Source organism: Dunckerocampus dactyliophorus, chromosome 3 (genome assembly GCF_027744805.1).
Source record: "Dunckerocampus dactyliophorus isolate RoL2022-P2 chromosome 3, RoL_Ddac_1.1, whole genome shotgun sequence".
Taxonomy (NCBI): Eukaryota; Metazoa; Chordata; class Actinopteri; order Syngnathiformes; family Syngnathidae; genus Dunckerocampus; species Dunckerocampus dactyliophorus.
In genome coordinates this window covers 38,999,153-39,021,889 of record NC_072821.1, presented here as the reverse complement: position 1 = coordinate 39,021,889, position 22,737 = coordinate 38,999,153, and the positions used below count along the sequence as shown (strand labels likewise).

The 22,737-nt window shown below is 44.0% G+C and overlaps 1 protein-coding gene across 4 annotated transcripts in view; it reads left to right on the top strand.

Moving 5' to 3' along the window:
• Window positions 1-20,669: 20,669 nt before the first annotated feature.
• Window positions 20,670-22,737, top strand: part of znf536 (zinc finger protein 536) — a 227,438-nt gene continuing 225,370 nt past the window's right edge. The window contains exon 1 of one of the 4 annotated variants that reach the window (XM_054770437.1): window positions 20,670-20,812. The gene's annotated coding sequence lies outside the window, so the exon portion shown is untranslated. Of the gene's footprint in view, window positions 20,813-21,095; window positions 21,244-22,737 lie in introns of those variants that run through there. The other 3 variants (XM_054770438.1, XM_054770435.1, XM_054770439.1) reach the window with 3 other exon arrangements.

Sequence of the window (22,737 nt, the reverse complement as noted above, 5' to 3'; positions counted from 1 at the left end):
GATATACGCTGACGTCACGCAGACCACACGGCATCTACTTGCTCCTGTGCACCTCGTAGGCGTGCTCATGCAGGTGCTTGACCTTACACGTGTGCTTCTGCCCCCCCGAGGCCTTCAGAGGGACATCCCTCATGCTCACTCCTTCTGACCACACGGGACAAAGTCTTCACGTCAGTGAGACGCTGCTGTCGGATGGTTGTTGTTATAGCGTTACTGCGGGTGTCACCTCACGGGATTGGGTCTAAGAGGACGAAGACAGAAAGAAAGAAAGAAAAGTACAATGACCTCCCCCAGGTGCCATAGTTCCCTCCATATTTTGATTGAGGCCATGAATGTTAGTCCTGCATGTATTTTATGTACGTATTGACATTCCTTGACCATGAAAACATAGCATCAACGATTGGATGCGTAATGATATCAACATTAGTTCAGTCGTTAAATGCTGGTTGTCGTCTGCTTTTGAAGACGCAACAAATCCAGATTCCAGAGTCTTGCTCCAGTATGTACTCTATAATGCTGCTTGCTGCATGTTCACAGCTCCAGTTCTTGTCTTCCTACCATGAAAAGTCCAAAGGTCCCCTGTTTTTTCATATTCCGGATCAAAGTATCCGGAATGAGTCCATGATCTGGATCCGTCTTTGATGTTTTGCAGAACCTGTTGGAAACGTGTCCTGTATTTTTTTTTCAAGTGCTCTGACCATTTTTTGTGGAGTTCTATGCACAAATGCTGAAAATAGTTTGATGTCACAATGTTAAAGAATCCTTTCAGAAATTCCTGGATCCAGACGGTGATCCGGATCACCCCCAAAATGGAATCAATTCTTCCATATCCAATTTCCCACAATTTTCCAAAAATGTCATCCAAATCCATTCAGAACGTTTCAAATTATTTTGAACAAACAAACAGATAAAGGCTGGCAAAAACATAACCACCTTGGCGGGGGTAAATATATGAACATATATTGCAATCTATTAATCATTTCTGCTACGCTTACGCTCATCTGCACTGTGTGTGTATGCCAGCAGCCCCGCCTCCACCCACCGAGACAAAGGAAGTGTATGACTGACAAAAGGGCTCACTCCGTTCATGCCGTTGTTCTATGGAACAAACACACCAAGGTGCTGAAAGCAATGCACCTGCCTGTTTGGAGGAAAGCAGACACGCATGCGCATGGTAATATATTCACTCTCCACTCAATCACCCAATACATGAAAAATGTTATTATTATAAGGTTCATTTCCAATTGGTTATTCACGTGTCCCTCTATGCCATGATCGACTTAGACCACAGGTGTCAAATTGTAGGCCAGGGGGGCAGATTACGCCCTGGAATGAATACACACCAAAAATGCACTTGTTTTATTTATTTTTTATATTTTGAATATATGTGATTTTTTTATTAAAAAAAACTATTTAAAAATAATCAAACAGGCAGTTAATATTTATTGCTAAATGTATTTGTTCTGTCAATTTTGACAGAAAATTAGTGGGTTTATTTTTTAGGTTTTGAAATGAATTACGCAATAGTTGTCTACTCACCTTCACCTTGACTTCTCCTGTCAAGCGCCAGGAGTGGAATGTCTCATAGCCATAATAATGATGATGATGAGCTGATTTCTACATTTCTATGGTTTTCAGTTCCAGGCGGCCTTGGAGGGTCACCATGACTGCCAAGCGGCCGACCCCTGATACCCGTGACGTAGACATTACGCGCTACTTCTACTGCAAAACAATGAAAACCCTCACTCGCTCTACAGGAAAAAAACAACAAAAAACAGGACATCTAGGACAGGAAACAGGACATGTCTTGGAAAAAGAGGACGTTTGGTCACCACGGTTGAACTGCGGCCATCATAAAAATGTGATTAAAGGTATATGTCACGGGTGCCAGCTGGTGCAGCTGTGCGAAGGTACGTGGGTTAACCGGACTCCCAGAAGGCGTAGAGTCGCTCCGGACATCGCGTTGGCAATCTGGGCTTTTAGCTCGACGGCTAGCACTTGTGGCTGTCCTCCTGCGGATGCTGTTTTGATCCCTGAATAATAATATCATCATGAATGTCTTTATGCCACTACTAATTCGTGTCTTATGTCCACGAGAGCTTGTGAATTTGTCGCGTCACAACATTTGCAAGTCCATGAAGGACGACCTGCCGGGTGAACAGCCGTAATCGGTACTGTTTGTTGCTTTTCCTAGTATTTATTTTTTTCTGATGTAGGATAATTAGTTGATCACAAAGAAGCACATAACCGCTTTGTCGACCCTCAACCCCGACCAATCGCAACAGAGTAGGCGTGGTCAGGGAGGAAGCTGCAGAATCGGAGCGTTGTGTTATGTGATAAAAGTGGCCTTTTATTGTGGCCAGCCTAAGGCACAACCACACAGGTGATCATGCTGTCACCTGTGTGGACCCATGTGAATGGGACACAGGAAGTTAACGGGTACATGAACCCCCATTCAGGAAGCCAGCGGCAGGCATGACGAGTTGAACGTGAAAAGCGGCGCTCCGTATCGCTCCGCTGTGCAAGGACGCGTCTTTTCTCCTCTTTTTAACGAGGTTATCGCAGAAGACCCACTTTCCTCCAGGTTCCCCCCCACCATCGCTCACACCCCCTCTCCCCATATCCCTTCCCTGAATGCACCCCCTCCTCGGGTGCTCCCAGTTACCTCCCCAGCTTTCATTACCTCTCGGAGGGCAGGCGGAGCGAGTCGGCTGGGAAGACGGTGTGCGTCTGGCGGCTCGTCGCCCGCCGTCCCCCGAGCGGCGAGGTCAATGAGATTAACCTATAGCGGCTTTCTTCCTTCATTACGCACTTCAAATTACACCTACTTACACAGGAGGGCCCGAGAGCGCCGCCTTCATATATGGGCTGATATCTATTTAAAATCTAATCCCTTTGGGTGGATTTCCATTTCTCTTATGTTCCTGCCTATCGCCTGCGGGCGCCGTCGAGGAAGGTGCTATAACCTCGGCCCCGCACGAATTAACTTGAAATTCATTCAGACACTCCTCCTTTTCTTCTTATTGAACACTTGGAGTGTGAAAACACACTTTGTCACCTTCACTCTCTTTGTGTTGCTGTCGCCTGTGCTTTCTTCTACGTAAGGAAACGTCCCAAAATAGCCAAAATGATCACCGTTTGATCGGTTGCTAGTTTGCGGGACTGCCATTTTCCAAGAAAAACCTTTCCAATGTTGGCCTCATTCTTCCGCTTCTTTGTGTTTGGCTGGTGATGGACCTGTTCCCCAACGCTCGGCCCCGTACGTCCTCAGGCCCTCAGGCCATGGGGCCGTACGCGGAAACATCACCCCTGCCTGAAAAAGCTAACGTCTTATGTCATCCTTGGTAAACGGGAACGCTCGTTGCATCCAGACGGGAACGGATCACTTGAGTGAAAAGAATGGAATACGCAAGGCACATCAACGTGCGGCGCTGTGAACAAACACGCAGACGGGACCACGTGATGCGCCAAACCATGAGAAGAAGAAAGAAAGCATGCGCATAAGTCCGTCGTCTTCAGGGAAGTGGAATTACTTCTGTGAGTCAACTGGTGCACTTGCATACTTGCAGCGCCATGTCAGCACTCGCATGTTGCAGTCAACACAGTCAAAGTGGGGAGTTGCTTCCAGGGTTTGGAGGGGGAGGCGTGAGTCCTGTTACAGAACACGTACATACGCCGCTTTTTGCCATTCATGCCACGAATAACAGGCATCTACTGTACTTACTGCAGCGTAACGACAGATGAATTTAATGTGACACGCAGTCCAGGCTCGTTTGTTGCGACATTGTTGCAAACCTTTCGACCAACAACAAATCACATCAAACCTGGGGTGTCAAAAGTGCAGCCCGGGGACCATTTGCAGCCCGCAGTGGGGGTTTTTATTGGCCCCACAGCACATGCCCCCCCCCCCCAAAAAAAAAAAAAAATCAAAAGTAGAAAAATCAGCAAGTATAAAGTCAAAATCTGATGAGAAAAAAGTGATCTAATGACAAAATGCCGTAATTTTACAAGAGCAACGTCAGAATATTATGAGGAAAAATAACTGTAGTCATTTTAGTAGCATAAAGTGGAAATACTCAGGAAAAAGTGGTAAAATTGGGAGAAACAAGTTGGAATTTTTGGAAAATTAGCTTTGGGGAAAAAGTTGCAATATGTGAATAAAGTCAAAATATTCTGGTAGTAAAATCCTAATATTGCAAGAATAAAATGGACAGGAAGAAAGAAGCTGTCATTGCAGGAGAATAAAGTCACAATCATACAAGAATAAACTTGGAATATGAGGGAAATGGCATTTTAGCAGCAGAGAGTTGAAAGATTAAAGGAAAACATGTTTTTAAAGAAGTGATATTATGAGAAACAAATGAAACAAAATAAAATAGTCATTTTTGTCAAATTGGGTTGGAATAGTTTGAATATTATGGGAATAAAGTCAAAATATTACAAAAAGAACATTTCTGAAGATTATTTAAAAAGAAAGCTGAAATATTTGGGAAAAAAACAAAAAACAACTGAGATGCATTTTTTTCTTACAAATCCAAAGCTCTAAATATAAAAAGTCCCCCCCCCAGTGTGAAGGTTTTTGTTAGTGACCCTGAATGGAGGTCTGCAAAAACGTTCAAAGTGACGTTATAGTTTCCAGCGTTAGCGGTTGAGGAGTGAATGCACGTCACCACCACGCGTTTGAGTCCCCTTTCCCGTCTTCTACCGTTCTTGTTGTTGTCTTTTCTGGAAATGGCTTTCTTCTGGCTTCTGATTGGTTACCATAACCTTGGAGTTGAGCTTGTAGCGCCACCTGATGCTTTGGCAGCCGTGCTGAGTGTTTCTGGTGCTTGTTTGCGGCCACGTGTTGATGACGCTTGTGTTGGTGTTCCCAGCGTTCATGTGAGCAGTTCACCTTGGCGACGTCGTCCCTCATGCGTTCCATTTTTTGATTTTTGTTTTAAAAAGCAGCCTCCCGAGAGGGAAATATTCCTGGTGGTGTTATGAAAGCACATGTAAACACCTCCCGTGTTCTAAACAAGTTCTGGCTCGTGTAAAGAACAACAACAAATACAAAAAAACACAGGAGGTGCCAGGTGGCGCTTCAACAGACGCCCGCTACGTGACACGCTACGCTAAGCAAAGAAGCGAGGGAACGGCAAAGTTGTTTCATCCAGCGCCCGCTTTCATTTGTTTCTGCTTCAGAGTTGATGATTTCTTATATTTGTCTTTTTCACTGAGTTGCAAAGTGCTTACAGCTGATTGGCTGATGTCATCATGTGGTCCCATGTGGTCCACTTTCAAAGAAGCAAAAGTCCTGCTCAAAGTTCTTAGGCTGAAACATAAGAATTTGCGGCAATGAAGCCCTCTTTGCAAATAGACGCCAACATCAAATAAATGCCAGCTACCCATGTTGCCTCATCGGGCGTGCCAGGCCGGGCCACCGGACGCTCGCCATCCCGCCCCACCTTGCAGAGGGGGGACCCCAGTGACCTGCGTCCAAGCGAGGGAAATCTATGTTGGATTTATCAGGGTCAGCTGAGCCTCTTTTTTGTCCGGTTTGGGTAGCGACCCAAAGGACAGGATGGCGGGTACAAGCGACCCAAAAGAGTGTTCTCTGTTTTCACTGTCGTCCGGGAGAAACCGGGAGTAGAAGCGTTGCTCCTCCGCATTGAGAGGATCCAGATGAGGTGTCCAGGGCACGTCTGACCAGCAGGAGGCCTCGAGGAAGACCCAGGACACGTTGGAGAGACTGTCTCTCAAGTGGCCTGGGAATGCCTCGGGATCCGCCGGGAAGAGCTGGACAAAGTTCCCTGTTTCGGCTTCCGCCCCCCCAACCCCACCTCAGATGAAGGTTAGAAGATGGAAGGATGGATGGATAAGATGTGGTGTGGCTGCTGCGTTGCCATCATTTCCCTCAGCGGGCTGATAAAAGGCGTTCCGTCCACCTACGAGACCGAGCGCACCAACGTTACGCCGGCTCATGGAGGCGGGATCAACCGGAAACGCAAGCGTTGCGACAGATGCTGCTGTTCGGAATCATGCTAACATGAACGAGTGAGGCGATGAGAGCTTTATCAGTGACGGGGGTGTGAGCGCACATAGGCGGCGCAGAACTTCCTGGTTATGAATAGCCGGCGCTGAAAGGTCAGCGCCATGACAACCGTGTGATGGATGTCAGCGGTGGCCAATTAGAGGCCGCTGCCGCACGCGCTCGTTACTGTGTGTGCTTATTAAAGCTAAGGGTGTGTGTGTGTGTGTGACCTGAAGCATTTTTAATCCCGCAATCATTCACGTGTTTCGATGTTGGGGGGCTGGGGGCTCCTTAGGTACGCCGGGAGACGGGCGCAAAGGTCACAAACGCACAACTTGTACAACTTTCTCTGCCATAGAGAGCAAAGAACAATAGTGTTCTTGCTTTGAGGAATGCAAATGTTTGTTGCCAGGTTGTTTTGGAATGCCCCCCACCCCCTAGACCCCCAATACACACACACCCAAGCTGCTTTGAGGAAAGTGGGACACACACACTGAAAGCATGAATAAGAGGAAGCACATTTTTATTTGTGTATTATTTGGCCCCTTTGAAACTAGCTGCACACGTGCATGTGAGCGTGCACGCACACACACACACACACACACACACACACGCACACACGCACACGCAATGAAATGAGTTTCCTTCCCGGAGTCCTCTCACTTTTTAAGGCCACCTTTGGTTGAACTTATGCTTCTCTTTTTTTCTTGTGTATCCAGTCTGGGATTATGGATGAGTATAATAATAATAACGTCATTTTCTAGCGGAATCTTAGTCATTACCTGCAGTAAAGTGCTTCTAATTGATACCAGCAGAGAGATAATGATTACAATGCCCTCCAGGAACATATTATTGCAATATTAACCTTTGTATATACTTTTATGCACAAGACTCGGGCACATTAAGGGATCTGTAAATCTTACTTGCGTGCGCTAATGCCATTACAAAAGAATGGATACTCGGAGGTGTGCCCTTTTCTTGATTAAGTGTGTCCGAGGGTTTGCGGCCATCTGCGGAAAATGGATGATGTGGAAGTGCAATTTCCCAACGTGACTCTCTCTCGCTCTCTCGCTCTCTCAGGCAGGCTTTCCTCCGCGCACATTCGTCCCCGCGTGTGCTCCAAATAAACTTGCATTCATTTTGCTAAAGCACCGTGTGCAAAATCAGCCGGCCCGCCGAAGGGGGTCACACACGTCCGCGTGCCGAGTTTGTTTATGATGCCCCGTAAGCACGCCTTTATGAAAGGATTCAGCGTTTATGCTCAGCAACACCTCCGTAAGTCAGTGAAGCGTTCACCATTGGCTAGGATGTGTGCAGCTTTATCTTAAGACGTGTAGCAAAGCCCGCTTATGGTTTTTTTTACACCGCTGTCAAGGTTACATTTGTAAGTTTTGTAAGTTTGTAAGCATATTTCCTCCAATAAAAGCTCAACGGTTGGAGTTTTCAAGGACCTACTGGAAAAGTAGTAGTCAGAGCAGCTTTATTTTAAGACGTGTAGCAAAGCCTGCCTTTTAAAACTGAAGCTATCAAGGTTACATTTGTTCAATCGTTGCTGTTTAAGAACCAACCAAAAATGATAGTCATAGGATTTTTGCTGCTTGATTTTAAGACATGTAGCAAAGCCTATTTTTTAAAAAGTGTATTTACTTGGACTATTGAGCAACTTATTGCACTTGCGTGAAATAGGGATATGTCCAAAATGAAAAAGTGGAGGAGAAGAAGAATATTTGAATCTTCATTTCGGGGAAGTGTGCATGGATGCTCATGGTTGTGGGACACTTAGAGTACACTTAGTATGCTTACTGAAGTGTACTGATGCAAATATTCCATTTGAGACACAGCATCGATGACGTGTGTTTGCTTGCACAGCTGCAGTAACACACCCGAGTGCCCCCCAACCCTTCCAAAAAAACAAAAAACAAAACAGCATCCTAAGCAGAGGCTATTTTTGGCCACAAAGCCTTCAGCATGATAATTGGTCCTCGTGCTGAGGACGTGATGCTTCCCATGGCTGCATCTGTCCTCCTCCTCTTCTTCTTCTAGCTTCCTCTTGCAGTTTGACCTTAACGTCACAAACTGCTGCTGACTGAGATCAAGGAGGAGCTTTTGGCTTCTAGTGGGGGCTCCGGCCTGGTAGCGCCTACCAAGGGTCACATGGGTGCGGCCCGGCCAGCGATATGATGATTATGATGGTCATAGATGAGTGTTCTAACGTCACGTAGCAATTCCAATGGAAAAGTCAATACAAGCACTTGTGGAAAAGGTGGTTAGCATACGGCCCGGTTGGTGTGTTTCCGTGTTTTGGGTTAACATTTTTGGGCGCGTGGAAGAGATCGGTTTGCGTGATTTCTTATGGAAAAAATAAGTTTGCGTTTCGATTTCCCAGTTTTTGTACAACATTGCACGTACTGGATGGAGCCCCCAAGCAAAGCACACTACGCTTTGCTGACTCACCGTCCGTGCATTTTTTGCAGAGTGCGGCTGCTAAATAACCCGCCATGGGGGGCAAAGAGATTTGCAAGTGGCAGCGATTTGATGAAGAAGATGAGAAACACGGTTGCATTCCATCTGACCAGGATGCTCCTCATCCAGCATCATTTCACAATGTTTTTTGCAGGGAAAACTAGAAAGATTCTTTCTAAAATGCACACATCATCGGATTGATATGATTTGCTATGGAAAAACTACATTTGGAAAAAAGTCCAAGGTTCCAGTGTAGGAATATGTGAGTAACTACAGTACGTGCCCTCGGCCAGACGGCCCCAACGATGAAGCCTTGTTCCAGGTTCTCTTGTTGCCGATGCTTTTTACTTGACATGTTTACCAACAATGTGTAATTTGTCAGCAGGTAAAGCAGGCGGCTATCCGGTGCAAAATGAAGGGATGATGATTAGCAGACATGCTAACACATTCATGTCAACACATTCATGTCAACACATTCATGTCAACGTCACGCTTTGCTGCTCCTTCCCTATTCTTGCTTGCTCCCCCCCCCAAATATTTCAACTTTCCTCTTGTAGTCTTTGTCCATCTTTTCTTGCAATATTTTCGCTTTATCCTCATAATATGGTCATTTTTTTTCCAAAAATTACAACTTAAAACAAACAAAAACCAAAATAATTCTTCTTGAATATTTCAACTTTCTGCTGCTAAAATGAGGTGATTTTGCGTCTTTGCAGTACAAGTTCACAGTATTCCAGACAGCAGTCCAACCTTTTCTCTTCACATTTGGGCTTTATTCTTGTGACACAACCTTTTCCACAACCTCATTTTCCAATGCTTGCAACTTAACACAATAAAAGCTATTAAATGACAGTATTGTTCGTCATAATATTATGACTTTTCCGGTAATACTGATTTTATTCTTGTAAAATTACAGCTGGTTATTTTTCAACCGTCTTCTGGTAAATTGAGTTCTTGTGATTGACTTGATGTCCAAAATATTTAGACTTCATTCTCGTAGCATTACAGTATATCTTTTTACACAACACAATTTTCCAAAAATGAAAGAAACCATTTTTCTTGAATATTTCACCTCCATGCTATGAAAGTGACATCATTTGTCTTCATTATATTACCACTTTATTCTTGTACAATTACATCTGTTCTTTCAAGTTTCTGCTGTTTTGGGTTGTTTTTGTTTTTTTTTACTTTCTTCTGGTCAAATGTCTTCTCATATTTGGTCTTTATTCTCTTAACCTCATGAATTCCACAACCTAATGTCCCAAAAATGACAACTTCATTTGTTGTTTAGTTTCTTTCTCACAATATTAGGACTTTTATGTTTTTCTTTCTTGAATATTCAACATTATACGTTATTTTTCTTCATAGTTATTCTCATGAATGTAACGTTTTTTCTGGTGATATTACAACTTTTTCCTCTTTTTATTTTGACTTTATTGTAAAATTGCTGCTGATTTTTCCATTTTTGCTACCGTTATTTTTCATTGTTTTAAATGTATTGTAGTTTTTGTGTTAAATGATATTTTTGGAGTGCGCCACAGTTCAATAAAAAAACAACCGCGGGCCACAAATGGCCCCTGGGCCGCACTTTGTGAGCCGTGCTGTAAGCTGTGGGCTGTATCAGTACGACAGACAGCACAGCGGCAGTATCGGCCTATACTGTATCATACAATTAGGCTTTCAGTTCAATGAAATCCTTTGTTTTTGTGCTTCCTGTGTCCCAAGATCCTATCGTTGGAAAGAATATAAGAATATGAACGTTGAAGCAACAAGAAGAACAAAACAGGAACACACACACACACACACACACACACACAGTGATTTAGCACATGTGCGTCCCATCAGGCTAAGCTAAAATACTTGCTAAGAACCCCCAGGTGCCGCTGCATGCACCACTGAGGATGACCTTTTGTCTTTTCTTCTGTGCTTTGAAAGAGACAGGCGTCTTATTTTGAAAGGACTCTATTGTGCTGCTGTCAGAGCAAAATAAAATGTCATTTTTATTTATTTTAGGATTTTAAACAAGCGCTCGTCCTTGACTGGTCCACTTCTAAAGTTTTTGACGATGACATTTTTAGAGCGAGCTGACCTTGAGTGGAGCCACCGACCCCCCCTCCCCACACACACTTTTTTTACTGTCTTGTCTGTTTTTTCAAATGATTATTTTTATCTTTTGCTGCCTTTTCTCCCACACATCTCTTTCCCCGCAGCAGCGTCTTCCTCATCTTTGCTGTTGTGTGCCGTAGATTAGTCATACTTTGTTTCCGGTCCCATACGCAGTCAAATTCAGGCTGGTATCGGCGGTATGAATCCGATACCAATACTTTGTATTAATACCAACTTGGCTCTTTTTTTTTCTCAATTTTTTCAATTTTTACATTGTAAATATTTCTACTTAAACAATCTGTCAGTGTTCTTTTGGAATAAGATGACTTTATTCTCGTGATATTGGAGCTTCCCCCCCAACCTAAGCTTCCAAAAAGGACGTTTGTGTGTTTCTTAGAATACGCACGCGTGACATTGCAGGGCTTCACCTTTATTCTGCTAAAGTTGCTGCTTTTTTCTGCTGAGAATGACTTTTCCTCTTCATATTTGGACTGTTTTTTATTTTATTTGAATTTTCCAACTATTTCAACTTTCCTGTACGTTTTCTCTTCGTAATGATGACTTCAGTACCAAAATATGATGTAACCAAATCTTCACCAAGTGATGACTTTATTTGTTTTCTTTCTTTGTCGCAATATGACGACTTTAAAAACAGCTTTTTTTCTTGAATATCTCAACTGTATGCAACTAAAATGTTGTTTTTTCATAATATTATCCGTTTATTCTCAGAAAATTGCTGCTTTCTTTTGGTTAGAATATGACTTTTCCTCTCAATATTTGGACTTTATTCTGGTAAAATCACAACTTAAAAAAAAAAAAACATTTCCTGCGACCGATCCTTTGTACACATGTCGTCTGTGAAGTGTTTGATATCGTTGCAGAGAGAATACACGACATTTCATTCGTTTATTACATAAATAATGAATGGAAGGGCCGCACGGTGGTCTAGTGGTTAGCATGTTGGCCAACACAGGAACAGTCTGGAGATGGGAAGACCTGGGTTGGATTCTCCCTTGGGCATTTCTGTGTGGAGTTTGCATGTTCTCCCCGTGTGTGTGTGTGTGTGTGTGTGTGTGTGTGTGTGTGGGGGGGGTGGGGGGGTGGGGGGGGGGGTTTCTGGGTACTCCGGTTTCCTCCCACATTCCAAAAACATGCATGTTAGCTTCATTGGAGACTCTAAATGGTCCATAGGTATGAATGGGAGTGGTTGTCTATATGTGCCCTGCCATTGGCTGGACACCAGTCCAGGGTGTACCCCGCCTGTCGCCCCAAGTCAGCTGGGATAGGCTCCAGCATACCCCCGCGACCCTAAAGAGGAGAAGCGGCATAGAAAATGGATGGATGGAATTGATAATAATAATTCATTTAATTGATTTTAAAACCTGAAGTATTTGAAGGTACACCAAAATAAATACATTAATTAAAATAAAAAATAAACATAAATAAGTTAATTAAAATAATAAGTAAACATAACTTATTTATTTTAATTTATTAACTTAATTGAAATAAATAAATATATTAATTAAAATAAAACGTAAACAAGTTATATATAATAAAAACAATATAAATAACATAAAAATAAATAAATAAAAATAAATATATTAATTCATTAAAATAAAAAATAAACGTTATATATAATAAAAATAATATAAATCATATAAAATAAATACATTAAAATAAATAAATATGTTAATTCATTAAAATAAAAAAATGAACAAATACATAATTTCCTTAATTAAATTAAATAAATAAATTAAAATAAATGAGTTAATTAAAATGAATGAAAATCAATCAATCAATCAATCAATAGTGTGGGTGATGTCCAGTACAGCCAAGCTGATAAACAGGAGAAAAAGAGTGTGTGAAAATGGTATCTGAAGGCATAAAGCAAATAAGTAAAATAATCCAAGCATTAAAATAAATGATGAATTATTAAGGAACACCGTGATATCAGTAACCGATACGATACCATCATTCACACATGGCTCCGTTTCAACAGACAAACGTTACCTCAAATGACCCGAGTATCAACAGTATCGATATTTTGGTTTGAGAATGGATCGGAGCCGGTGTCGGAAGTGTGGATGTTTCGGTATGGATCCGCATGTCACCGCCGAGAGGAACACCAGCTGGATCGTTCTCACGGTAGAAGGAAGAAAGTGGGGGCTGCTCGTCCTTGACAGCTCGCCACAAAACACTGCACTCCCTACAGGTGGACGCACGTGCACACGCACGTGCACACATGGGTATAGTATGTCAGGTGATGGTGTCAGTGCTGCTTGTGGGGGGGCCACCAAGCCGGTAAAACGCTGCTTTTGTTGGGACGTAACGTGAGACGGGTCCCGGTCTTTTGTGGGGAGGGACCACCTTATCTGTCCACCCCACCCCTTGGCTGCCGCACCTGAGATCCAGGCACTGATGTGATAACTTCTCACGCGCTTCCCGCAGCTGTTTGGGATTGTTGGGGGGGGTCGGTGTGCGCTGTTGCCTTTTCAAGGTCTGATGGACTTTGTAGCTTTTCTGGCTCGATGCGGCTTGTGCTGCAAATACGCAGCTTCTTCTGGAATGATGGCTTGATTCTCCCAACACTGCAAGCTTTCCTGCAAGCAAACGTTCCAAAAACTTGATTTCTTCTTTTGTTTCTTTCTCACAATATTCCGACTTTCAAAAACCCACTTTTGGATAAGTGTGCGTCTGTCGCCGCACACTTATCGTTTCGACCGTTTTGAGTACTGACATTGCACGTTTCAGCGTGCACACTAAGCGTAAGCAATGCTAAGTTGCGCATTACTGCCACCGACAGGACTGGAGTGGAACAACACATTTCCGAATGACATCAGATTGTTCTTTTGGGTTTTTTGATTCCAGAACTTTAATGAATTGCATAACAACTAACGAAGAGGCTTCCGTCTATTTTGGGTTTGTTTCTCAGCCGTATCGGTTCTTTTGCGTTGATTTTACGCCAAGTGGAAAGAGTCCACAGTCCTGCGGTCATTTGGGCTCGGCGGAGGTCTGCAGTCGTCTTGTTGTGTGGGATGGATTGTGTGATTTGACTTTGACTTTTGCTCCCTGCTTGGCCTTGGCGGAGGTCTGCCTGGGGTATTCTCGGTCGTTTTTTCTGTGGTATATGTAGCGTAGCTGAGCTAACGCAGGAAGTGCTACAATGTGACCTGGTAGCAGGCGTACGAAGAATGAAGTGTCTGGTTTCTGCAGCATGAAGCATTCCTTGACACCAAGCGTCTCCTTAATAGGAGCTCGGCGCGCACCACCGAGGAGTATTTTTGTACGGGGGCCACGGTAAAAAGATGAATTTTAGTGGTGGTGTCCCCAGCAGGGAGTTAATGTAATCCTGCAGCGCATTAGGGCTGCGGCGAGCAGGAAGGACCACAAAGAAGGAGGAAGTAGACCAGAGGAGGCAAAGGAAAGGCCACAGGAAGACAGGAGTAATGGCGTGCGTCCAGCGGAGGTCACCACTGGTCTACAGGTTCTAATTATGTGCTAATAGCCGCTGAGGAGGTCATTTGGAGCCATTAGGCAGCGCCTGTAGGTCGTTAACGGCCCACAGCATCACCCGGCCTCCTTAATGCTCCCTACGAGGCCGTTAGCGCTCCGTCACCGGCCAGCTAGCTGCCTTGTTACCACGATTAGCCACCAATTGATAGCTAATAGTAAAATATGATGGCAAGCCCACCAGGAAATATGGACCCTGCTGGAAAGGTGAGGTGGCGGGAGGCGGACTGACGCAACGCAGGAAGATCACAACTGTCTGCTTTCATGGGCAAAGATGCGCTTTGATGACTGTTAGCATGTGCTAAAACGCTCATATCAGCCTTCATCACGATGTTCAATAACTCAAAACAAAACACATTTTGTCGCACAAAGGTTTGATAATTGCTTTTTTGGGGGGTTTCAAACACACTGCAGTGTTTCTGCACAAAGTAACATGGCCATCTGCTGGCCCGGCATGCACATGACAGGGTAGCTGCTTGTTTGGGATCGTTGTGATAAGTCTACCTGAAACGCTAAAAGAAAACAAAACCAAGACTAAACGTCCATTTTTATGGGCCTGCAAGCAAAGAGCATTACATCACGTGATCTTGAGCGTAGGTGGTGTGATATTTACAGTATCCTGTGTGACATTTCGTGTAACCGCGGCGACGTACTTGACAAACAAAGCTGAAAATGTCTGGAAACTTGATTAGGAACCAATACCGTACACGTAAAATGCTAGCAACCTGCACGGATACGATGTCAGACCAGAGGTAAGCAACAGGCAGGCCCATTGAACATTTTGGCAGACACGTTTCCCGTTCTTTTTCTCATCGTATTTTTAGTGCGTGGATGTTTTGACACGTGTCGTAGAAAGTGCAGACATTGGTTGAAGTGTTAGCGTCTACCAATGGCTCAAATTTTCTGTCTTGCTTTATCGAGGCTTTAACCGGAGATGTTCCGATGGTCGGATACTGGCCACATTTACTGAAGTGGATATCATAAAAAAATATACATAATACCTTAAACGCACTGTAGCTAGCTAAAAGGCGCTAGCGCGTGACTCTGGTAGCCTAGCACCGTTGTCATGTCAGCCGAGTATCTCGAGGATCAGATTTGTTCAAACGTTTGCGAAAGTCATCAGGCTGAGGCGTATTTGCAGTCATCGAGTGCGAAGACGAAAGGTGACGATCCACTGCCGTTTGGACGATTTCTTCAGCAAGCGTGGAGAGGCTCTTCAAGAAAGAGACGCACAGACTGACAACCTGCCCTCACGTTCAAGTGGTCAGCATTTATCTTCTATATTTGGGGAGCGCGTCAGTGGATGTGATATCATTTGTATGCTGACGTGTATCAGCTATGGTCAACGTTGCCGCTGGTGGGGGTGTGGGCCACATCATGCAAGGGAATTATTCTTATTCCTGACTTTGAAGACTCACATTTCAACTTTTGAACAAAATGTCATTTTACCAAATCGTGTTTGGAACCACGCCAGGGTTCTGCTGGGTCCAAAAGGCAAGCCAAGTGCCTTTTCAAGTCCAAATGAAAAGCAGCAGCATGACTTGAGCCGTGTTTCAGGCACAAACAATCATTTTAATTGCACAAAACAGCACAAACGATTGCGACTATTTTAGAGGAAGTGGGGGGGCTGGGTGGACTTTGACCCATTCAAATAATCTGCAATAACTCAAAAACCAAAACAACACAAACGATAGCGACTATTTTAGCAGAGTTTTGCATGGGGCGGGGGTGGGCAACTAGATGCAGGTTGTCCAATAATATCACCTAAAAATGAGAATCTGATCATGTCGATATTGTTTTTTTCTGTCTATTGATATCGGCATGTGAGTGAGACATCTGCAGAGCAACAAAGCTTGCTAGCTCGGTACGGCCAAGTTTCGCCTTTAGATTGTGAATATGCGATTTGCAACGACAGTTTACCGGGGGGGGGGGTATTGCAACAATATCAGACCTCAGGAAGAATCACCCGGACTCACAGCGAAATCCCAAACTTTGCACTTGACCTTGTGCTTATGTGGATGTTTGTGCAGCTTTCCAAACGATATCGTTGCTGTTGATCGTAAGAGGACACCTTCCAGTGGCATCACAGCTGCTGCCAGTGTTGATATCAGTCACAAAGCCAATATCGAGCATCTCTACTATGACAAGAAAGAAGGACGGTTGGTACCGGTATCGGACATGAAGAAGCGGGCGTAAGTAAGAAGCGTGCTAACAGTCTTTGGAACAAACGTGATATCGTTCCTGTGACTTATTAACTAACGCGTGTCCCACAAGAGGAAACTCTCACACGTCGGCTATGGCCGAGGGGGAAAGGTCATCTCAAGGGCAACATTTACACTTTGCTTCAAGTTACTCCTTGCCGCCCGCCTGAGGTTATGCCGCCTCGCCCGCCATGTTTGCAATAAGAATCCCACGGTGAGCGCCGGCACGGCGGATGATCCGGATCTAACAGAAATATACACACGGAAACAGGAAATGAACAGCGCTAAGCACCCGAACCCACCCTTCCAGCACCCTTGGGGGGTCATCATCGTTAGCAGGGTTAGCATGATTTTAGGGGGGGGATGCGCTATTATACTGTTATATAAATAAAGAAATGTCTTTAACGTCTAAAAACATGACGTGAACGCACAAAACCACCAACAACCGCTAGTCAGATTAATCAGTGTTCAGATGAGTTAATCATGATTAATGCACCATTTGTCTGAACTGAAATGTGCTCGTTTTTACTGCGTTTTGTTACCAGAAAGATAAACAACAGGACACCATCACAAGTTTTAGGATTTTACTTTTTTTTTTTATATAAAAAGTTGACATGAACACACGAGGACGTTCACCGCCCCCTCCCTTTTTAAAAATATAACAACTAATCCATGAGAATCCCCCAAAGAGGAGATTCTGGACCTCCTGTACGGAACGATCCTCCATCAATTGGAGTCGGCTTGTTTTTATTTCAGTGGACTTGATGGCTTCTTCTTCTTCTTCTTCTTCTTCTTCTTCTTCTTCTTCTTCTTCTTCTTCTTCTTCTTCTTCTTGTGGCCAGACGCTGATTCATATGATTTCTATTAAAAGCTGCTTATCACGCCCGCCATCTACTTCCTGCTCCCCCGCCTCTCATCAAGCCCAGACAAGTTGGACGCGCGTCGAACGCCGCGTGCTGCCAAATAAAGAACCTCTCCGGAGGAATAACACCTCAAATCTTAGCATTTGACTTCCAGTATTTGCCTCCATCTTGCATGTGTGTGTGTGTGTGTGTGTGTGTGTGTGTGTGTGTGTGTGTGTGAGCATCTCATCAACAAGCACACACCAGAGTTATGAGGCAGTACTGGCCCGTATTTACTTGCTATGGAATTGATACTGGTGTGATCAGAATGATATCTTTCACTTCTTTTCAATGATCTAGAAGTTTTGTAAAAAGTATGGCCAATACTGGCCTGTATTTACTTGGTCACGAATCGATGCTAGTGTGATGAGATGGATATTTTTCAGTTCTCTGCAATGGTCATCGATATTTTTGAAGTATCAGTATCGCAGTATTAGCCCTGTATTTATTTGGGCTTGAATCGATACTAGTGAGATGAGATTGACATTTTTCTCTTCTCTTGAATGCTCTTGATATTTTTGTTATTATTTAAGTGTTGATTTCAGTATCGGCCTTGTACTTACTTGGTATCAAATTGATACTAGTGGAATGACATTGATATTTTTCAGTTATTTTCAATTGTTTAAAAGTATTGGTATAGGCTCCAGCATGCCCCCGCGACCCTAATGAGGATGAAGCGGTATAGAAAATGGATGGATGGATGGTATCAATATCTGTATTTACTTGCTTTGGAATTGATACTAGTGTGATGGATGACTCTGATATTTTTCAGTTCTCATCAATGATCTTGAATTTTTATTTTAATTATTGATATCTGTATCGGCAATATTCATCCTGTATTTACAGTACTTGGTGTCAAAACGATACCAATATGATGAGATTGATATTTTTAAATTCTTTTCAATGGGCTTGATTCCCCCACCCCACCCTACCCCCAACATCAGCATCAGTATCAGCAAAACTAGCTGTGTATGTACTTGGTATCAAGCAGATACCAGTGTGATGAGATTGATATTTTGCAGTTCTTTTACATTTTTTTTCTTTAAGTACCAGTAGTATCAGTATCAGTATCAGTATTGGTAAAACTGGCCCTGTATGCTCTTGGTATTGGATCGATACCCTCAGCCTACGTGCGTGTGCGTGTGCGTGCGTGTGTGTGTGTGTGTGCGTGTGGGTTAGGTTTAGGGTTAGCGATCATGACGTAAGTGACGTAGCAGATAATAATCTTTTTAAAAATGATTTATGTTTGTAAAAATGTGTTAGCACAGTGAAGAGCATGAGCGTCTGCATGGGGGCCACTTTGGAAAATGTAAAAGCTCCATGAAGTGTTTTCCACTCTTAGGGTCATCCAAGTGGAAAAAGAAAAGCAGCACATTAACGGTAACACATTTTCGGTACGTCGCTGTCCGTGAATGCAGCTTGTGTCCTTCCAAGTGCGTGCAGCAGATGGCATCATAACGCACCTTCTGCTCGCCTGGTCTGCTCAGAGAAGAAGAAGAGGTAGCAGGAAGGATCAGTGTTGTCACTTTTTTCTGGGGGAGGGGGTGGGGATGTTTGGGGTTCTGGCAACCATCTGTGGTTGTATGGCTCTTCTCAACGAGCAGCAGGTCCTGCTGTGTTCCATCCATGTATAGGTTTCAGAGCGTAGTTAGCATTTTAGCTGCCATCCTGATCAGGTGTGATTACGATGTTGAGCGGAGTGCCTTGGGTAGAAACCGATGGAAATCGCCGTCCGCTCGGGTTGTTTTCCCGCCAGAGAGGGGCGGCACCTCTGGGCGGCGCTGCATTGTTGAAGATTTGCACAGCGAAGTCCACACGGCGACTTCCTTTTGACCCGCTTTCCCGTCGCCGCCGCTTTGTCGGGCCTGTCAGCCGATAAAGAATCGCCTGACTTGCTTTTTTGGGCCTGAAAAGGAGGCGAGGGCGCGTCGCGGGCCCATGGAGAATCGGCCAAAGGAAGTCCCCCACCGCTCGCTGCTATCACTGCCATGGAGATGCTGCTCTTATTGATGGCCGCGCTTATGCTAATGCCGCTCCTCTCTTGTTAGCTGCCGTGGAAAGAAAGGGAATTTCATACGCGGCCCGCCCCCTTCCGTAGAAGCGCTCCGACGCGCAGCGGGACCACCGACATGTTCTCACACCGGCAGCCGCTTCATTAGGTACACCTCACATGACCCAACCGCACAGCCACGTCTCTCTCACCCCCCTGACTCCCCTTCATCTACTGACACAGTGGAAGAGGGGGTCATGGGGGGCATCCTTATGAATATACCCCCCCCCCATAAAAGCATCTTTCTGTATGAGCATAGATGTCATCATTAGTTGCTAATCATTATTTTGTATCACACACGCACACGCACGCACACACACACTGAGGTCCTGTGCGCGTGCACGAGCACCGTGCACGTCTAAATTGCATTACCGAGCCTCGTCTGCCGCCTATATGTCGCTACATGCACACGCACGCTCACACGCACTCGGGGAGGGCGACACTGCACATTTCTGGTATTGGTCCGATACTAGTTACTGTAGCATTATCGCCGATACCGACACTGATACCGAAGCTTCTTTTTTTTTTTAACTTGGACATTTTTTAAGGTCCTTGAATATTTTTTTCAATTTTTGCCAACAACTTGTTGATCGGGATTAAAATCAGAATGAACTGAAGAAAATGATATCATTCTTCCTCTTTATGACATAACATATTCTTTTTTTTTTTTTTTTAGCAAAATAAGTTAAAAAATGACTGAAGCCCTTTTATGGCCAATCACTAATTCTGAGTTTTTAATGATAAAAATAGCAATAATATTAATAGTTTTTCAACATGACTTAATTTTAATGTTTGCATTATTCGATAGTTATGATATCATTCAGATGAAGCCTACGGTGCAGTTATTAATCATAAAGATAATGTGATTCATATTTTGACTAATATTAATGGCTCATATTTTGTGAACAATATTATATTCATTGATTGCTAATATTCTTACTGTGAATGGAAATGATGAGTTTATAATAACGTTTATTATATTCATTCATTCATTCATTCATTCATTGTTATTATTAAAACTCTTAGAATAAATAACATCAAGGTTGTTGCAATATGAACAAAACAAAAAAAAACACTCCTATTTCTGACAATAAACAGGAGAGAACTGAAAAGCATTGATATAGTACCGACCCATTACGTACAATCCTTGGTATCCACACTGTAGACGCTTGTATCGACGCACTCACCTCTTAAGGCGAACTTCATTCTTTTTCTATTTTTTCCTTTTTACCGTAAACTTGCTGCAAGTCAAATAAATACTTTTGAGTGAGAATATTGCTGCTAAGAATAGTTGTGATGGTAATGAAAGCAAGGCTAATTGTGCTTAATTGTTGCTAATTGTGAGAGAAAGAGGAGGAGACGTCAGGAGCGAAGGAAGGAGGGACGAAGGAAGGAAGGCAGCGAGGAGGCTTATTTACATCAATACACCACAAGGTTACAGTGCACACACACACGTACACGCACGCACACGTCATATGGAGCACTCGGGACTTGTTTAAGTGCACATTAACGCGCCACGCGCACGAACCCGGACTCTTGTTGTTCTCGGTGGAGGACCTCCGCCAAGGTAAGGACGCGCACTTTCAGCCTTTCTCATTTAAAAGGACACTCGTTGAAGGTCAACACGGGGGGGGGGGAAAGAAAAGTCATCGATACGGTTTTTTTTTCACCCGCCCCCTCGTCGTCGAAGCCGGCGTGCTTCCCGCCACTCGCCGCTCAGCGCAAGCGTCCACGCCGAGCGCTCGTGTCCGGACACCGGCACCCACCGCAGCCGTGATCCGGTGAGGGAGGGGTGAGAGAGGGCAGGGGAGGCTGGCAGTGAGGAGGGAGGGTTGGTGAGGGGAGGGGAGGGGGGCCAGAAGGACAAGATTCCCACGTCAGGTCAGGATGCGCGCACGGAGCGTGGAGGCTGTCTAACAGGTCCACACGCACTTTCCTCTCTCCACCATCCGTGGACCCCGGTGGCGTGCACGCGAGGGAATTCCCTTTTTGTAAAAGGTAAGAAAAACACAACAACAATCCTTTTAGTTTTTAAATGTCAGCTCGTTCAAACAACAACACGCGCACGCGCCGTTAAAGTGTTTCATTCCATTAGAATCTAAAAAAAAAAAGAGTCCGCGCTAAACTTTGTCTTCCCGGGCGTGATGTCCTCCACGAGACACCAAATGTTTTCAAAAAAGCCAAAAAGTTGAAGGATAAAAAAGACACCATTTTGTATCGTTGCTGAATGCATGCCTGGAATGTCACGGCACGCGCACGGAGGACGTTTGACATTTCGGTGTGTTTGTGTGTGTGTGTGTGTGTGTGGAGAGGGGGCAGATGTCACTCCGAGTGGGTGTTGGTCGGGGCAGTGGGGGGCTTTATGGGGTCAAAGGTTGGGCGAAAGTTGACCGAATGTGGAGCGAAGTAATCCACTGGAGTGGCAGCTTCTTCTGCTGCTTCACTTCAAACCACTTTGTGCTCTGAAACATGTTACCTTCTAAATTGTGCCTTTTTCATGACACTTTTGAATGGAAGGACAGCATGCCCCATTCAAAATGTCATTAGAAAAAGGCACAATTAAGAACATAACTGTCTGCATAGGTGCAATCTAAATCTTTCCTTTTTCTAATGACACTTTTGAACTGTGCAGCTCCCGTTCAAAATGTCATTTAAAAAGGGCATGATTAAGAATGTAACAACTGTGTCTGCATGGTTACATTCAAAATCCTGCCTTTTTGTAATGACACTTTTGAATGGGAGCGACGCAGCAGATGTGAACTACATGTTGTTACATTCTTTTAAAAAGAAGGAACAACAATATCCACCAAAAGATGTTCCCATTCATAAGTGTCATTTAAAAAAGGCACAATTTAGAATTGTGCCCGATGATATTCTAAATTGTGCCTTTTAAACAAATGACCCTGTTGAATGGGAGCAGCAGCAGGCTTATGTGCGCTAATAGATGTCACATTCTAAATTGTGCCGTTTTCAAATGATGCTTTTGAATGGAAGCAACTGTGCGCTCAAAGAGGTTACATTTTAAACTGTTCTTTTTTTCCCCCCAATGAGCCTTTTGAATAGGACAAACTGCGCTTAAAGAGGTTACGTACTAAATTGTGCCTTTTTCTAATGACAGTTTTGAATGGACTCTGCACTCCATGAGGTTTCGTTCTAAATTGTGCTTGTTTTGGAATTACACTTTTGATTGTGAACAACTGCACTAAAAGATGTAGCATTCTAAATTGTGCCTTTTTCTAATGACACTTTTGAACGTGAATGACACGGCAGGCTTGTGGCCATGTTAGTCTGTGTGTTGCCCTTTAACCCCTGTCGTCAAGCGTCGCCCCATCGTGTTTGTCGGATGTTAGCAAGAAATGTGACTTTGTCCACGTCGTGATCGGCAGCCACGTTGTCAGAAACGCGCGTGAGGCTGCATCCGCCTCGTCAAAGGCGCCACTCGTGCGGAGGCCTCGCGTGATTAATCATGTCCACATTTTATTTAATCACTTA